General features: G+C 34.4%; 1 long non-coding RNA gene across 1 annotated transcript in view; it reads left to right on the top strand.

Annotated features, from left to right (window-relative positions):
* The first annotated feature begins 10,245 nt into the window (after positions 1–10,245).
* The window catches only part of LOC105550459, a 50,868-nt gene continuing 45,147 nt past the window's right edge, over positions 10,246–15,966 (top strand). Inside the window, exons 1-2 of the long non-coding RNA XR_001007725.1 lie at positions 10,246–10,362; positions 11,578–11,676. This is a non-coding gene — a long non-coding RNA (uncharacterized LOC105550459). The remainder of the gene's footprint in view (positions 10,363–11,577; positions 11,677–15,966) is intronic.

Genomic DNA, 15,966 nt, shown 5'->3' with positions numbered 1-15,966 from the left:
CTACTAGGCCATATAAATGACAAGAAAGATAGATTAGAAGATACTGTTTGTGACAAAACTATTATTTTAAAATAAGAAATAATGAGCTTAGTCTAAAACATTGGAGGATTTGGGGGTAGTGTTAACCATTAGCAGACTAAGAGGCAGTCTGCAAAACCTGTGCAGTCCTCACAGAAGGCAGAGCCAGGCACCCCCTAGGAGAGTTTCTTGCAGAGAGTGGAATTAGCATCTAATCAATAAACTTCTCCCTCTTACAAAGTACATAGTCTTTACAATGTTCATCAAGCAAGTTTTAGAATTTTTCTATGCCAGCTTCTGTTACATGGAGCCCATTTCTTACCTTTTCACATGACAATGTTGTCATGCTATTGGGTTTTAGGGATAGAACCAGATAAAAAGTCTTTTCAGGTTATAGGATGCTGACCCAATGAAAAAGACAACACATCGTCAGTAGATTCTAGACTTTGAGTTGGAGGCAGTGACTGAATGAATCTTGTCCACCTCAGTGGAGAGTTCATTAATGTTTTCTATGTGTAGAAGTAAGAGTGAAGTAGTTATTTCACATTGGAAGTACAGACTTTGGCAGAGAAAATGCTATGTCTTCACCAAAAGCAACTTTCTTGACTTTCAAGAAGAGTACATTTTTCATACATTATGTTGATTAGTTTGAGGTTCTATGATTGAATCCTGGCCATCCGAGTATTCCTGTGAGTAAAAGTGATGTATGCCAGTTTCACACATGGTCAAAAAAACATCTGTATGATCATCTATTCTCTTTTTTCCCTTTTGCAGAGATGTTAGAAGCCAGTTCTTGAGAATTGCAGGACCACCTGGTGGACATAACCTGGGTCGGTGAATGACTGCATGGAGCAGAGTCCTATCTGTCAAGACATCAGATTATGATGTAAGCAATAAACATGTATTTTGTTAACTCATTAGATTTGGGAATCGATTGGTACAACAGTGTATTAGTTTCCTAGGACTGACATTATAAATGACCACAAACTCAGTGGCTTAAAAAAAAACAGAAATTTATCCAATCACAGATCTGGAGGCCAGAAATATGAAAGCAAGGGGTTTGGCAGGGTCATGGTCCTTCCAAAGAGGGACACTCTAGGGAAGGGTCCTTCCTTGCCTCTTTCAGTTTCTGGCGGCTGCTAGCAATTCTTGGCATTTGTTGGCTTGCAGATGCATCAGTCCTATCTCTTCCTCCTTTTTCACATTGACTTCTCCCCTGTTTCTGTGTGTGCATCTCAAATATTCCTCTGCTTTTCTAGAAGACACTTGTCATTGGACACTTTTTCCAACGACACTTGCCATTGGATTTAGGCTCCCCCAATTCAACACACTAGGAGCATTTAGCTTATTCAGTTCATTGAGCTCTCAAGCTATTCTACACAACTTTTTTCTCAGAAAAATAACTCTCCAAAACAGAAGTCAATGTTTCACAAATTGTAGTAACCAAAATGATTTTAGATGCTATACATGTGAATATTAATAATTACATTTGTCATTTTAAGGTTCATTCCTAATTATATAAAGTTTCACATTTAAATAGATGTGTTATAAAAGACAAAAAAGTTAAATAATTGAAAAAAAAAAAACTTCTATCTATTGGTAAGCAGTAGGGAAGCTTCCTGAAAGTAAAGGGGCTTTCCTGTATCCTTGAAATCATGATGTTGGGAGGCTGATGACACTGAAGAAGATGAAAGGTGATCTCTGGTACTAGGAATTAGATATTGAGGAACACGACAATTGCCCAGGCAGCCTCCAAGTTTGGACAAATTATATCAAGTAGTGACTGGCTTTGTGAAAAACTGCAAAGCTTCCAACTACATGCTCATTTTGGAAAGATCAGTAGGTCACACTCTTCCTTCAGAGTGTGTCCGTAAAAGATAACTTCTTCAGTCACTGAATATCAATGATCATAGAAATTAAAACACAGAAATAAGTACATATCAGAAGTCGCAATACTGAAGAACCACACTGAGCATGATGTTGGATCAAATGCAAAGCTTTGTGTGCGCGCACACACACACACAAATTTAGACTAACAGGACTTGTGTTCCTTATGCTGGCCCATCAAAATAAGAGAAAAAAAAACAACAACATAAATTAAGAAGTTATTTCACAGAGGATTCTTTGACTCAATAGTAATTAATTTAGTAATTAATTACTGAATTGTAATTAATTATATTTAATTAAACAATAAATTAAAAGCCATTTGAACACAGACATGACAACTAGTTTCATAAAAATCCTCTCCAAAAGAAAATGTTCAAGGACTTCATCATAGTCTCTATTATACTTAGCATTTTTGGCAGCATATTCACCATGGATATCTCACCAGACATGAATCCTATCAAAATTTATGTAAATTAATATCAATTTTAAAGTGAATGTAATTTGAACAAATATATTTTTTGGCTTATTGTAAAGATATGAAATTAAGGCATCAAATAGCAGCACTAAGTCTCATTCTTATAAATAGCTTATGGCCCAAATCTTCCTAAAGTCAACAGAAAGGAAAGACAATTAGCACGTTACTGATATTAATGTTCATTCTGTTCTTATTTCCAAAGCTATTTTATTTGCTAATTACACTTTGATTAATGGTTCAGTCTAGGTTTGTAATATCTCCCTTTTAAATGCATTAAATACCAAAAATATGCTAATTTGAGAATAGGATTATCAACTGAAAAATAGTAGTGGGTTTACTACATCTTCTCATCTATTTTGACCATTAAAAAATAAATCTCTCTTCACACTGCTCTGGACATTAACTGCAAGTCAGATATATATTAAATGAGTTTCCTCTCATCTTATTTCCCATTTTATTTTAGTACATAATTTACTTTCTTTGACAGTATTTTAAAAAATCAACCTGGTTAATAATAAGATTGCAATTTTGTGGCTTCTAGACAATAACTTTACATTTTCTCTGTTATTCTCTCTGGTTAAAATTTAAAACCTTGTTAAAACAAATATTTTAATTCAGTCAGGCTTGGGTGGGGCCAGTCATTATACATTTCTAATACTCTCCTTTTTGATGACAATGCTGCTGGTCTGTGGACCAGACTTTGAATAGCAAATTGCAGTCACATCAGGTAAATGTTCAATTTTCATTTTATTAAATTTATACTGACTTTAATGACTATAAAGCCATATACTATTAACCTAAAATGACAATATTCAAAAAGAAAAAAAAAATCACACAAAGGGAAGTACACACAGAAATAGGATAATTTTAAATGTGTTAAACCCCTTTTATACTCTTTAAATATGTTTTGCATATTGTAACTGTGCAACAAGCTAGTTCAGTAGTCAACACTTCTCAACTCTACTAGCAATTCACAAACTATGCTAACACTCAACCACAAGGTTTCCTTGTATCTTGCTCATTTATTGATTTTTCATATTTTCAGTGTCCACACGTAATCTTGGCAGCCTAGCAAGACCCGATCTCTGATTTCACAGCCATATGCCACTTAAGTAATAGCAGAGTTTGCTTGCACACATGGAAACATGAGCATTCTTAAAAGTATCTCTCTTGGGGTCTCACCAAAAGGGGCCAATTTTTCGATATCATTGTTCAAACCTAACTTGGATGAATATCCACCTGATCTCCTGTAGTGTATTCATTTATCTTTGCCACAATGTTATCCATAAAGATCACCTATTGAATAAATGACTTATCATAAAAAGGAACTTATTGGAAACTAGTCTAACAATTCACCTGAAGAAATTATTTGTTTGTTTGTTTGTTTGTTTATTTATTTATTTATTTATTTATTTATTTATTGAGACAGAGTCTCACTCTTGTCGCCCAGGCTGGAGTGCAATGGCGTGATCTCGGTTCACTGCAACCTCCGCCTCCTGGGCTCAAGCGATTCTCCTGCCTCAACCTCCCAAGCAGCTGGGATTACGGGCACCTACCACCACTCCCAGCAAACTTTTGTATTTTTAGTAGAGACAGGGTTTCGCCATGTTGGTCAGGCTGGTCTCGAACTCCTGGCCTCAGGTGATCCACCTGCCTCAGCCTCCCAAATTGCTGGGATTACAGGCGTGAGCCACCGTGCCCGGCCGAAATTATGTTGTTTATAAAAATTCAAAATTGTATTCATTGTTACCTGCATGTACATGTACAGACACACACATATAAAACAGATTTATAGATAGAGAACTTAAAGAGCCCAGTGAGAAAATTAAACTGTTAATAACAGAAATGTTGAAAAGAAGCATTGAACAACCCTGGCATTTTCTACATAATATGTTCTTGTACCTGATAATAATATTAATAATATGCTTACTTGGAGACAGTATGGCATAACAGTTACAAATATGTGTACTGAAATCAGAGGGCCTTAGTTTGAGTCCCAGTTCTTTTGTTCTATAATTATGTGAATTAGGATGCTTTACTTAACCATTCTGAGTCTCAGTTTCTTTACAATAGCTTCTGCTTTAAAAAATTACATTAACTTTTGTTGCATAGCAGAATCACTAAATCACACAGGCATAGATGAAGAAGCATTATTTTCTCACTCATCACTGTGTGAGTTTGCAGGTTAGCTGGGGGTATCTATCTTGTAGATTAAGTCCAGGTCAGTTCCATATGTAGCCTTCTGGGACCTGGGTTAGAAGGACAGTGATTACCTGGAGACATGTTTTTCTCATAATACAGTTCGCAAGCTTCCAGGGGATTGAAGAGTGAAATGTACTGTTTTTTAGTGACTCAAGTTCGACACAACAATGTCATTTCAGCTCACATTTTATTGGCCAAACCAAGTCATATGCCAAGCCCAACATCAAGGAGATGTGGAAGGAAACTCCTCCTCATGAGGTGGTAAGGGGAAATCGTTAAGGTGGTAAGACAGTAATCATTATCTAAACAATAATCTAACCTTTACCAATGTCTTGTGAGGGATTTAAACTGCACTTCAAATGCTTAGATAGGGATGTATAGTAAGTATTCCATGAATGCTTAGAGAAGAGAGATATTTAGTGTAACTATGAGTCAGAACCTGGTTTGGTTGTTCACCAGCCGTTTCCCTTTTGTTCTTGTGCACATAGCTTGATTGCATTTCCCAGTTTCTCTTTTATTTAGATGCAGCCATTTATTTGAGTTCTGGCCAATGGAAAGTGAACAGACATGATATACTGGACTCAGCCTGGCTCACAAAAATCCCCCTACCAATCTCCCATGCCCTCTCTTTCTCATCTGCAGGCTTGAAACAGAGGTCCTAGTGGAAGACCGGGAGGCTCCAGTTCAGAGTGTCCAGCTAGATTTTTGTGATGATGGAAATGTTTTACAACTTTACACATCAATAAAATAGTTAGTAGGCAAATGAAGCTACTGAATACTTCAAATGTGGCTTCTGCAGCTGAGAAGCTGAATTTTTCATTTTAATTAATATCTTCATATGGTTAATGGCTACCATGTTGTACTGGGCAGTTCTGAGGAAGGCAAAGACACTAGATAGATGGAGTCTGAAATGTTGCATGCCAATCATTTAATTGAACTGTGATATAAGCTAGAAATGAAATTCTACTTTGCTAAATTACTGAGATTTGGAGGTTGTTTCACGGAACTGTTAGACTACTCCAACTAATAAGGGGGCTGTAAGTAACAGAATTACGTGTTCAGGCTTTAGCATGAGACAGAAAAAGGTTTCGATCCTGGCTCCACATTTAGTAACTACGTAGCATTGGGCCAGTTACTTAGCTATCTCCTTTGCCTATTAAAAGAAAATATTACCAGAACCTACCTAATATGGCTATGTAGGGATTAAATAACACATTGCTCTTACAATAACATATGAAGCATAGTAAAAGCCTAAAAATAGCAGTTACAATTGTTGCTAAATAGTTGAATAGCTGAAAATATACAATTCATAAGGGTCACCCCCAATCTCTCCTTACCTTAATGAAATATTTATGATAGTTTTGTATGTGAGAACAAGGATTGAGGCAAGTCATGACTTTAGTCAAATAGATTTGGACAGGATGCATTATAGCAGTATAAAACCACATTTTAGTATTAAGCCTGGGACTTTAATAAACTGCATGGAAACAGAGAAATAAAAAGAATCCAATCTATGTTATAAAAATGATTAAAGGGAGGGAATGCCTTAAAGAGGCATACTAATTAATAATAATAAAATTTAAAACCATAGTTGAAAACATACTCAAAAGGAAATAATGTAGCATGAAAATTCTAAAGAGATGTGTTTGGTAGAAGAATAGTTTTCTGCTAACCCCACCAAGCTACCTTGACTATGATTTGTTTGGGATCCTCATGATTAGGGAAAACACAAGTGTGTGTGGATGTCCATGCAGGTGCTGAGAGAAGAAAGAGTGGGTATGTAGAGCGAGTGGGTAGTAGAACCCTTACCCTAAATAAAAAGCAAATTATTGTGGAAGTATAAAATTTTCATAATAATTTAACAAATTACCACCAGGGCAATGTCATATGCATTTTAAAGCAACATTTATCATCAATTTAGAAATGCCTTATTTCATCTAATTAAAACAGAGCTTAATACATTTTATGATGGAAATTTATACCAGGAAATGATACAATTTAAAATCATATTTATTGTGTTTTAAAGCAAGTGACTTATTTTAGGACGGAATAGATCAACTCATTCCAAGGGATAACTTTCTCCGGTTTCAGCTACATTGTTAAAACTTGAAAAATTATCAGGAATTTCTCTCTCATGGTGATATTTAATTTGAGTAAGGCCTTTCACATTTGGTCTGATTGGCATATAAATCAAGAACAAATATTTCTTAAATGCTTATTTAAAGTACTCATTTGCCAATTTTTGAAATATAACTCAAATGTTATGGAAATGAAAATTAATGTTCTATCCATATATTTCCTAGAACTTCTTAATTTAGGGCAATTTTTGTTTGCTGATTTGTTTTGGTTTTTTTGATCCCGTTTGTCCATATCAGAAAAAATAATTTTAGATTATCATCTCCCTTAGATCATCTCATCTAGTCCAATGGCTTTAAATACAACCAATAAGCCAATGACTTCCAAACCTCTATCTCTATCTCCCTCCTTGACTGTTTAAGTCCACTTTTCTAGGATAACAAATAAATAGAACATAGTGGATTTCAGCAACATGTGTTTCTTGTGCGCAGCACTCCAGTGCTACAACTCCAATGGCCTTGACTCAAACAGCTCAGTGTCATGTGTCTTCTCATCTCAGATACCAGGGTTAAGGATCAGAGAATCACTGGAACATACCACTTTCATGGTGGAGGGCAAGAAAAAGGGGCCAAACTAAAACATGCAAGCCAATTTAGAGCTTTTTCTTACACACAGCAAATGTCAAGTTTGCTCATATTCTATTACCCAAAGCCATTCGTGTGGGCTAGGAAGCACGTTCTGTATATAAATGTGGCAAGGGAGGGAAGGAGACAAATACTCGTGAACAAATAATGCCAGCTACAGCACTACGCTTTTTCTGAACTCAAGGTTCATATGGACATTAGAGCTGCTTGATAACTCCACCTGCATGTTTACCAAACATTTTGCCCTTACCACGTCCAAACTTGAAACTTTGATTTCCAGTGCCCCCTCGAAGCTGCAATTCACTGACCTGTCTTTCCTAGCGCAGTAAATTTCATTATTATCCAGTCTATGTTCCCAAGCACTATACCCTAGCAGTGTATCCTATCAGTAAAGGCTAGTATTTACCGAGTCAAATCTGGGCACTGGATTGCTTATTATACTGGAGGAAAGTCGTGTTTTTATATAATTTTAAACCTTTGTATTATGAAAACTTTCAATTATATATAAAGTAGACGGAATAGTATAATGAATTCTATGTGCCCAACTTTAATGACTATCAAATTCATGGCTAATCGTGTTTCACTAAACCTCATTCACTTTACCTCCCCAACAGCTTTTTAAACAAATTCCAGATATCACATCATTTCATCATTGGTATTATACTATAAAAAGAATAGTATTTTTAAATCATCAAACAAATCACCATATGCTCCTGGTACCCTGCAATAGGTTCCCTTTGCTGCTGGAATAAAGTCTAATTTCTCTGATACCCATAGTATCAGCCCACACCTACCTCTCTAAACCCTTTTCTCTCATGCAGCTATCACCTTCATCCAATAAGCCCTGAAACACTGAAATTTCTGGTCATCTAGTGTTCCTTTTGCCACCAAAGCTCTGCCACGCAATCTTCACATGGTTATATTCATTTTATTATTTAGGAACAAGCTTAAATGCTGACGTCTCAGAAGGACATTCATTGACCATCAGTCTGAATGATCAATATGATTTGTGGCTATTTTTTAGCTTATTCTCTGCTGTCTGTTCACTCCACTAGAATCTGAACATCTTGAGAGAGAGTTAGTGTTTTTTACAATCACATCTTTATGTCTAGAACAGTGCTCTTTTGATAGCATGTATTTAATAGATATTTATTATATGAATATTTTTGTTTGTACAGGTTGGTGAACTTTTACTACTTGGATCATAATCCTCAGTATTTTCATTTAAAGAGTTAAATCCATTTCACTAAGTTACGTGATTTCTAGACCTTACTATATATTCTTGCCTAAGAATTGGAATTACAGAAGACAAGCACAGAAATAGGGGAATGCTGTCTTGCCATGTTAAGATTAAATGCATTGATATGCTTGTGTTTCATTCAAGTGAAGAATAAGGGGTGTGAGCTGGATTTGGGAATGCACAAGGCACTGAAGAGCAGTGAAAGGTAGATCCAAAATTCCTCCTGGGACATAATTTAAGACAGCTTGAAAGTAAAAATGAAAGATCAAAATGGTTTCAATTCTTATTTCTGCTATTGTGACTTCTAGACATAAAAGTTCTAACACATCCAATGATTTTGTATGAATTTTTTGTTAGCTTATTTCTCAACATAAAACCACTGAGAATCATCATCTCTATCTAATTTTTGACCACATTTAAAGCAAATGGACAAGCAATAAAATAAAATATGCAAGCAATAAGCAGAAGGCAGCATACAAGGAGAGCTTATCAGTAAAGATTGCATCACCAAGATCAGATCTGTGGGTGCTGTTGTGGGGATGGTTGGTAAACGTTGTTAACATTTCCATTATCTCCCTCCAAATAATGCATAATGTGACAGTTTCTACAAATGCAGCCACTGTCACCACTTCCAGCCACATTACTGCCCCTAAGCTCCTTGTCAAGAGAAATTTAGGAGTTACCAATGGTTAAAAGTATTTTAAACCAAAAATTTATTACCTAGGGAGATTTTGTTTATGAATAAAGTTTCTTTCTACCACTTCAAGTGGATAAGAAGACAGAAAGAAAATAAATTGTTCTTGACATTGAAACTAGAGAAGCTAGAGAGAACCGGGACATCCCTTGCAGATAACTTCAGCGTAAGTCAAAAGAAAACAAGGAGAAAACTTGTAAAGCTGAGGCAATTTACCACTTTCCTTATCTTTCTGTTTTGTGTTTTACATATATAACAATGAGTTACTAAGGTAAATGTCATGTTAGGAAGAGAACGCAATCATCATGATAGGAAGACCAATGTATCTGGTACAATAATTTCAAACTTAATTATGAAAAAATGTAGTTTTTATTTTCTACAACTCAGTCTAATTTAACCCTAACTCCATTCTGCTCAGGAGAACAGAAACATAATTTGCCACTTCAAAGCAGTCTAGAGGATTCTTCTTCCCTTTCCCTTTCTTCCTTGTATTGTATATAAATGCCAAGGTCACTGAGGTGAAATGTGGCATGAGGTGAAAAGTAGCATCTCGTCCTTCATCACTACACGCCTATCGTGACATGGAGGACTAAATATATATCCTCCATCTACTTTCTGGAATTAATACCTTCATGATTATGTCAATTGAGGTGTACAGTTCTCATGTGGTCTTTTATATTATTCAGGCCACGTATGCTACTGCAACTCTCCTCCAAGTTGACTGGCAAAGCTATGCCAACCTTATCCAGAAAAACTATCTGTCTATACTGTAAGTCTTTTTGGTGCATGCAGAACTGATTTAGCCATTTCATTTTATCCTCTACTGCCAAGAAGGAACATAGAACGTCAGCAGCACAGATTTTATCTAACTGCAGATCTCTAAAATTATTAAGGGATTCCACTTTGTCCCTATCAGTTTAGAGTTAACTCAAGTAAGAGAGGAGAGAGTAAGAAACCCATACCAGTCTCTGGATTGCTAAACTCCTTCCTTCAGATGTCATGATCTTTCTCCAGTCTCTGTTCTAGTGTAGTTTGGGAAAGAACTCCTTGTGTGTGATCATGTTTGTTTGCTTGTTTTTCTCAAATCTTGTTGTCTATTACCTGAGAACCACTTCAAATGTAAAAGGCAAGAATTTTAGGTCTATGCCTTTGTTCTGATGTTTTCCTGAGACTGTCCTCCCCTAAAATAATGAATGCTGTCTTGTGTTGCTGCCTGGAATAAGGAAGGAAAGTACCTAGTGACACAAGGAGATGTAATGTTTAATACTTTAACGCTTTGCAATACTAGTTATCAATAATAAGTTTTCCAAACTTAATCATTTAACTAATGACATCTTAGTGTTAGCCTTTATGTTACATGTCTATAAAACGTCTTATAAAGATGTAATTTGAATTTGCTTCATGTTATATTCTCCTTTTGTTTATTTGGGAAAATAACATCTACTAATTTAAAATTTGTCACATCCAAAATTTGTGATATAATAGTATAGTGGTAAATGATGGTGTATCAGGATTCTCTCCTAACTATTACTGATATGTTTAATTTACAGAATGGAAAGAGTTTAAGAGCTTAAAGAAGGAATCTTGTTATTTCTTTCAAGATATATCAGTAATATTTATTCATGAATAACCACTTGTTCTAAAATTTAAATGAAACTGAAAATTATTCAGAATATTGTAGCTGAGGCAATTATCAAAGCTGTTTTATACCAATTACGATTTTTATAGACAAGCTAGCACAGGCTATTGTGCTCCTTGCCATATAGAATTCAAAAACTGAAGATGAAATTATTTTGCAAATTTGTAATAAGAGGAATCCAGAACATGAGTATTTAGAATTTTGTTGATTTATAATTTTCAAGGTCACTTTCAGTCTCAAGCTCATTATGCTCACTAGCAACTCCATGAAATATGCACAATGATGTATTTTTATTTAAATGATAAGCAATTAGATTCAGAAGAGGTAAAATATTTACTTGAGGTCATGAGTCACAGATATTCAAAAGTAGGGGTAGCACTACATGATCTGAAAAATAACCCAATAGTTTTTCTACTTATTATCCCCCTTGAAATTATGTTTGAAAATCGGGATGAACGTTTTAACTGTATTTAGAGATGGGTTTTTTATATTAGCAGCACAACGTAATTAAGCATTCTTATGAAAGTTGTGACGGGCCTCACAGATTGTAATTTGTAAGGCTTCGATAGATTGTCTTATTTTCTGAGTTATGTGTTATGCCAGAATATTTTAAACAAAATATAGTTTGCTCTAATAATTCTTCCACAGTCTTATTTACATTACTAAAATGCTTACTAATGCATTTTTTGATATTTTGCACAGATAAACATATACCTAGTTCTTTCCTGAAATACCAGAAATTGCAAGCTTGTCAAATTGTGATTAATGAGGATTTACTGGATATCAACATATGAGTCTTCGGTAAATAATGTTTATTCTTTTTAACTGAGTTGCATTATTCAACAATGAAGAACAGAGGAATGATAAATAACATGCTAACATGATAGAGATTTGAGTGAATGTTTTGTCTTCACAGATCTTCAACGATTTGAACAAATTCAGAATTCATTACAGCAGTTTTTCACATAAAACTAAAGAAAAAAAAAAGATCAGTTCAATTTCTATGAGCCAGATATTGGAATTACTTGAAACAGGCTCGCGGTAGCTGTTCTCTGGGGAGAATAGTTGTTAACTCAATAGAATCAAGTCCTGAGATGGAGGGGGAGAAAAACAAACCAATCAAGGCTAATGGTTCCTGATGAACCCAGATTAAACACAGAGATTGGTCTGGTTTAAATATACTCAAGGGAACAGTCCTTCAGATAAGAGTATCAATTTTCACTCTGGGTCAATAGGATGAAGAGTGTGTGGTTAAAAATCAGATATTGCAAATGTATACAGCTTGAGTCAGGATGCCTGTTGGGGGGAAAAGAACACTTGGCAATCAGAAAAAAACCTGAAAGTACATGAAGAATTATAATGAATATAGTCAAATAAAAAATATTAAATTTGACAAGATAATTTTTAAAATACTTAAAAATAAACATGCAGAAATCAGTAACTTGTATATATATATATCAATATCTTAGAAAATTAAAAAGAACTGTAATTATGAACAACATAAACATACTTATGCATAATATTTAGGATTAAAGTGAAGAAAACTTCAGCAGTATTGAATAATATAAGCACTTGAATAAAGAGATATTACCATACGTAAGTTTAAATATTGTAAAGATTTAAGACATTTCTACAGATTAATTTTTAGATTTAAAGCAAATCTAATCAAAATCCCAACTTTTTACTTATAAAATAATACAAAAATTTAATTTATCAAAGCACGTATTGAAAAAAGGCAAATAAGAGATTTTACCATAAGGATGTTCAATGCAGCATCGTTTAAAACAGAGAAAGATGTAATTGTTTACATAATAAATTACACTGCATCTGAAGGTTATGATTTTGTAGGCAAGTTGTTTTTTAACAATAATTTTTTAGATAAGTTACAAAAATGGTATGTATGTTATAATGATTTTTATTTTGAAAATACTCTGGAAATATAGTTATATATATTTTTACATACAGGGAAAAAAAAAAGTTTGAAACTCTCACTGCTCTTACCTAGGGGCAGATAAATCTCCCAAGACGGGAATGAAGAGGGCAATTCCACGATCTTATTTGAGGAACCCTCCTTGAGCAAACTCCACCTTTCATAACTCCCCACCTGCACGCCCACCTCACCCCATGTATTGCTGTGGTCGTGTTTTTCTCTTCAATCTGATTCTTGGTAATTTTTTCAAGGGAATAATTATAATTTTTTCTCACTGCTTTTATCAACATGTTTATGTATATGTATGCATTTATTCATTTTATAATACCTTCCATTGCTAAGGTTTTGAAGCTGAAAAGGAAAGCTACAGTATGCATTTATTCTGTAATCTTGAAACAAAACTGGAGACATTTTGGCAATGGCAGCCAAGACTGCCTTATCTCTGTGTTTGCAGTGTTCATGATTGGGTGATGGAATTATGAATGCTTTTCATTTTCTTTGAGTAAATCCATGCTATCCAAATTGTTCATTCTTGACATTGTTTTACAATCCTAAAATCTATACTATTTGTTTCTGTTTTTAATATCCCTAACAATATCTGGTAAAATGAAGAAAAATTAAAAGTATTTTTGAAATACTTTCATTTTTATTGTCTTGGATCACTTAGAGAAAGAAAGTGGACATTTTTCTAGTAAGAAATACACTTAAACAAGTTTGAATTAAACTCAAGTATTTAAGACTGACTTACTGTTCACCTGAATTCCATTTTATCAACCCTTTTATTGATAATATATGTAGAGGACATGTTTTCAACTCTCTGATTGTGTTAAGTGCACATGGTATTAGAGGATAACCTCTTTGAGAATAAACACTGTGCTAAATGCATTTTTGTATCCTTCCTTGTGGCTAGCATAGGGCCTTACACAAGTACACAATGAAACACACAAGTAGTTAAGACTGACTTAAGATCCACTTCAACCCCATTTTATCAATCATATCCTAGTTTGATATGTTTAGAGGATATGTTTTCAATTATCTAAAAATATTTTAAAGATGTCTGAAAATATTCTATATCATTATGTTGAAAATAATAAATTTGGGATATACATTGCTCTTATTTATTATAAACTCTCTGGTTTATTATCTTAAAAAAAAAAACTCTGTGAGGATATACATATGCTTCCATGAATCATTATATGCTTGAGATCTAACTGATCCCATTATTTGACTTTTTACTTTTAGGAATATTCTCCTATCATTATTTCAGAAAGGAGACCTTGACCTTATAAGCACAGAGAATCAAGTAGAACTGACTAGCATGTAGTGCTACTGTCTTTTTACGTGTTGAAAAGATACGCACTTTTTTTAGTCCCCAAAAGGGGTCAAAAATGTGGCAAGCTGGTTATTGGTCTCAGATTAGAGTCATATCTTCCCAAGGGGCATTCAAACTAGACCGTTAAGAAAAATGGGTTACTGGGACAAAAATTATCATAAGATGATATACACCTACATAGGATTCCAAGGGACTTCTGTGTTTTATTAGGGCTCTGAAAATATGCAATATGAATGAACTAGAACCTGTAACTTATCCTCTATTTATTTTGTTGAACTGAGTTTACTAAAAAAATTAAAAGTTTGTGTCTGCTGAAAATATGTACATTCTACATAGGGTTCCAGCAAGTATGAGGAAAAAAAAAAAAATCTAATTTGACTGGACCGCTGGTTGATTTCCTAAAGTCCCACTGCTTCCGATTTCTCAGTGATGACATACTTTCCTGCAGTCAATATGCATCTCTTAATTTGTTTGCAGGAAAGTTGGCCTCTTTTGCCTTCTCAAATCACACTTTGTAATCAATGACTATGTTCTAAATGGAATTCAGAAATGTCTTTAGAAATCGAGGGCAGTTTCAATAAATTATTTTTAGCCTGCTCTCCTTCTAGGAACTTATTACTACCATAGCAGAGCAGTGATTTTTCTTTCCTTACATCTGCAAACCAACACACATTCTACTACAATAGTCCAGGATTTACAGAGCAGCCACATACTATGAATAGATTTTGTTCAATAAAATCTATTCCCAATTCACTCTTGGAAACATGCCATATTTACATGATTCTTGTAATATTTCAAAACATAGAAATTAACACTTCAGTCACTTGGTCTATTAAATAAATTTTCAATATCTGCATGTGCAACAAAGTCCTACTTTTTAGGAAACTAAGAAACTTCTAATACTATTAAAACATCCAGGATGAGTAAGATACTCAGACTTGGGATTTGAAGTCAAAATTAAATTACAGTAATAAGTAATAATTACACCTTAGAGTAAGCTATTTCATTTATATTTGAGTGATGGCTGTTCCAAAAAATATCTTTCTCAGAGACTGGTTAGTTCATGACACTATCATTTTATTTGAAGTACTATATATTCATACCATTTCAGTTAGCACTGGTGAGGTAAACCTCAGAAGCAGATGACCTGTGCAAGATCATCTGAGTATACATTTCTGAACTTGAATATTGCATCTTAAGAAGTCATTGTCCTTGATTTGTCTATTCTACAAAAATTTCTACCTATAAACAACAATAAATGCCAAAACCTTAAGGAGATTCTACATTAATGTTTAGCAAAAATACATTCAAATAGTTAATCCATTTGGACAAAATACACGAGTAAAGAAACAATCAAAGCCAAAAGCAGAGTAAAGATACTACCGGAACTGTTATTAAAGTTGTGGTTCAAGGCTATCAATAAGGTCACTTAACGTAGGTCATAGAGTTCACTAAGACTGAGACAAAGCTACAGAGCAGGTGCTGATGACGTATATTTATGGTTCATTCACTCACTGACAAACCCAATGCTATCTATGAACCATTGCTCACTGTGGGACTGTTCCTAGTCATGGGATACAGTAGCGAAAAACATAGACAAAGTCCTTCTCATGCTGTCATGGCTTTTCCATTTTAGATGAAGCCAAGGAGAAGGAGGAGCTCCTCAACAGATAGAGAGAGAGAGAGAGAGAGAGAGAGAGTTTAACTTAAGGTAGTGATAAGTGTTATGAGGAAAAGCAATGTATCACATTCTCAAACGACCATATTGTATCACATCTCTTGAAAATATGCTTTAAAACTGCTTCAGTATAACATTGTTAGAATTTAA

The sequence above is a fragment of the Mandrillus leucophaeus genome, unplaced genomic scaffold (genome assembly GCF_000951045.1).
Source record: "Mandrillus leucophaeus isolate KB7577 unplaced genomic scaffold, Mleu.le_1.0 Scaffold487, whole genome shotgun sequence".
In the NCBI taxonomy this organism is placed as follows: Eukaryota; Metazoa; Chordata; class Mammalia; order Primates; family Cercopithecidae; genus Mandrillus; species Mandrillus leucophaeus.
Note: the sequence above shows the minus strand (reverse complement) of the source record. Positions and strands in the feature narration are given on the sequence as shown.